Here is a 4,043-nt window from a genome sequence, read left to right on the forward strand (position 1 = left end):
CTATTGATAAGATCATGTGGTTTTTGTTCTTTGTTTTGTTGATATGGTGAATTACGTTAACCGTTTTACATATGTTGAACCATCCTTGAGATTCTGGGATGAATCCCACTTGATCATGATGTATTATTTTTTTAATATGTTGTTGTATTCGATTTGCTAGTATTTTGTTTAATATTTTAGCATCTGTATTCATTAGAGATATTGGTCTGTAGTTTTCTTTTTTTGTGCCATCCTTGCCTGGTTTTGGTATGAGGGTTATGTTGGCCTCATAAAATGTGTTTGGAAGTATTGCTTCTTCTTCAATTTTTTGGAAGACTTTGAGTAGAATAGGAACCAAGTCTTCTTTGAATGTTTGATAAAATTCGCTGGTATAGCCGTCAGGGCCTGGACTTTTATTTTTGGGGAGGTTTTTAATGGTTTTTTCTATTTCTTCTCTACTGATAGGTCTGTTTAGGCTTTCTGCTTCTTCTTGACTCAGTTTAGGAAGGTTGTATTGTTCTAGGAATTTATCCATTTCTTCTAGGTTGTTGAATTTAGTGGCATAAAGTTTTTCATAGTATTCTACAATAATTCTTTGTATATCTACGGTGTCCGTGGTGATTTCTCCTCTTTCACTTTGGATTTTGTTTATATGAGTTCTTTCTCTTTTTTCCTTGGTAAGTCTTGCCAAGGGTTTCTCAATTTTATTGATCTTTTCAAAGAACCAGCTCCTTGTTCTATTAATTTTTTCTATAGTTTTTCTGTTCTCTAATTCATTTATTTCTGCTCTGATTTTTATTATCTCCTTTCTTCGGCTAGTTTTGGGTTGTCTTTGTTCTTCTTTTTCTAGTTCCTTAAGGTGGGAAGTTAAGTGGTTCACTTGGGCTCTCTCTTGTTTGTTCATATATGCCTGAAGTGATATGAACTTCCCTCTTATCACTGCTTTTGCTGCATCCCATAGATTCTGATATGTCGTATTGTCATTTTCATTAGTCTGTATAAATCTTTTGATCTCTGCACTTATTTCTTCTTTGACCCATTCATTTTTTAAAAGTATGTTGTTTAGTTTCCACATTTTTGTGGGATTTTTTTCCTCTTTTTTGCAGTTGAATTCTAGTTTCAAGGCTTTATGATCAGAAAATATGCTTGGTACAACTTCAATTTTTCTGAATTTGCTGATGTTGTTTTTGTGGCCCAACATATGGTCAATTCTTGAGAATGATCCATGTACACTGGAGAAAAATGTATACTCAGTCACTTTGGGATGAAATGTCCTGTAGATGTCTATCATATCCAGGTGCTCTAGTGTTTTGTTTAAGGCCACTATGTCTTTGTTGATTCTCTGTTTGGATGACCGATCTAGAGCCGTCAGCGGTGTATTGAGGTCTCCAAGTATGATTGTATTTTTGTCAGTTTTTGTTTTAAGGTCAATAAGTAGCTGTCTTATATATTTTGGTGCTCCTTGGTTTGGTGCATATATATTAAGAATTGTTATGTCTTCTTGATTCAGTGTCCCCTTAGCCATTTGAAATGGCCATTTTTATCTCTGAGTACTTTTCCTGTCTTGTAGTCAGCATTATCCGATATGAGTATTGCTACACCTGCTTTTTTTTGGATGTTATTTGCTTGGAGTATTGTTTTCCAGCCTTTCACTTTGAATTGGTTTTTATCCTTGTTACTTAGATGAGTTTCCTGTAGGCAGCATATAGTTGGATTTTCTTTTTTAATCCATTCTGCTAGTCTGTGCCTTTTTATTGGTGAGTTTAATCCGTTTACATTTAGTGTAATTATTGATACTTGTGAGTTCCCTATTGCCATTTTATATCTTGCTTTCTGTTAGTTTTGTGTCTTGTTTGATCCTTCTCTTTCGTTTTTCTATCTTTTGTTTTTATTTGGTTGTATTCCATACATCTTTCCTCTGTTGCTATCTTTTTTATCTCATGTGCTTCTGTGGTGGTTTTTTCAATGGTGGTTACCTTTGAGTAATGAAAAGGGTCCCTACCCTGTTCATTGTAGCAAACTATTTTGTGAGTACTTTTGCACTCCATTGTCCTTTGCTACTGTTAATCTCCATCTTCTCCCCCTCTTTCTTTTTGTTGTTGTCACAGTTTAAATTTGGTTTTATTGTGTTCTTCTTGGAGCTTTTACTTGTGGCTCTGTTTTTTTTTTGTTCTTTTTATCTGATTGGAGAACCCCCTTTAGTAATTCCTGGAGTGGGGGTTTTCTGATGATAAATTCCCTCATCTTTTCTGTATCTGTGAATGTTTTTATTTCTCCTTCATATTTGAAGTATAGCTTTGATGGGTATAGTATTCGTGGCTGAAAGTTTCTCTCTTTCAGTACTTTAAATATTGGGGTCCACTCTCTTCTAGCTTGTAGAGTTTCTGCTGAGAAACCTGATGATAATCTAATGGGCCTTCCTTTATATGTTGTATTCTTCTTTTCCCTGGCTGCCTTGAGAATTTTTTCTTTGCTGTTGGTTTGTGTCAATTTCATTATGATATGCCTTGGAGTAGGTTTGTTGGGGTTAAGAAAACTCGGTGTTCTGTTTGCTTCTTGAATTTGAGGCTTTAGTTCTTTCCACAGGCTTGGGAAGTTCTCATCTATTATTTGTTTGAGTATGTTCTCCATTCCATTTTCTCTCTCTTCTCCCTCTGATATACCTATTATTCTTATGTTATTCTTTTTGATGGAGTCAGATAATTCCTGTAGGGCTATCTCATTTTTTTTAATTTTTGAGTCTCTTTCTTCTTCTCTCTGTTGTGCCTCAAGTTGCTTGTCTTCTATTTCACTAATCCTCTCTTCTATCTGACATGTTCTATTAGCTAAGCTTGTTACTTCGTTTCTCAGCTCGTGAATTGAGTTTTTCATCTCTGTTTGATTTGTTTTTATAGTTTCAATTTCTTTGGACATATATTCTTTGTGTTCATTGAGTTGTTTTCTGAGCTCCCTAAATTGCCTTTCTGTGTTTTCTTGTATATCTCAGAGGATTTTTAGGATTTCTATCTTGAATTCTGTGTCATTTAGCTCCAAGGTTTCCAATATATTAAATTTTTTTTCCATAGATTTTTCCTCATCTAGCAGTGTTACCTTTCTTTCTTTTGTATCTATGATATTTGATTTTCTCTTCCTTAATGGCATCTGAGGGTGTTTTTGTTGATAGTATTAATGAGATTTAATAAAGAATAAAAAGTTAAAAAAATAAAAAATCAAAAAGAGTTGTTTTTTTTAAAAAAATTAATAATGAAATAAAGAAAAATAAAATAATAATTTTTAAAAAAAGGAAATTATTCCCCCCCTCCTTTTTTCCTCTCCTCTCCCCTTTTTCTTGAGAAAATCTTGTGGTGAACTGTGAATTATAACAAACAATGCCTGTGATGGAGGTCCTGAATTGGGGAAAAGTAATAAAGGGGCAAAAAAAAAAAAAAGAAAAAAAAAAGGAAAAAAAAAAAAGGGAGGGGGCGGTATGGACCCACAAAAAGCAAATAAGGAAAAAATTTGGGTCAAAAATAAAATGATTTGCTTTTAGGTGTTGGTGTTGTCTAAGAGTTATGATGAGAGGAATAAGAGAACAGAAAAATGGGGGGACAAATTAAAAAAATACTATTGTATTTAGTGGAACAAGAACTAGATAAAATGGAGAGCCAGAGATGGGAGCACTGCTAGTGAGTTAAAAAGGTGAAGTAAAAACCCCCCAAAATGCCACAAACATAAGTTTGAGTCCCAGATAAGATAATTTGTTTGTTATTGAGGTTTGAATGAGAGGAGATGTAAAGGAGAAAGGAAGAAACTAATATAGAGGGAGAAAAGAAAGAGAGAGAAAGAAAAAAAGAGGGAACCAGTAAAAGAAGAAAAAAGAAAGGAGAGAGAGAGAGAGTTAAGGGTTTTGGAGTGCAACCCTCATAGAGAGAAAGGAAGAGGAGAAAAAAGTTAATGGGAGATGTAACACTTATGGGTAGTGTAGTTCAAGGAGAGGAGAGAGTAAGACCGGCAGAGAGTTAATCGGCCAAATTGGAGGAGGAAAAAAAGTATCAAGAATGAAGATAAGAGAAACAAACGAACAA

The sequence above is a fragment of the Saccopteryx bilineata genome, chromosome X (genome assembly GCF_036850765.1).
Source record: "Saccopteryx bilineata isolate mSacBil1 chromosome X, mSacBil1_pri_phased_curated, whole genome shotgun sequence".
Classification (NCBI taxonomy): domain Eukaryota; kingdom Metazoa; phylum Chordata; class Mammalia; order Chiroptera; family Emballonuridae; genus Saccopteryx; species Saccopteryx bilineata.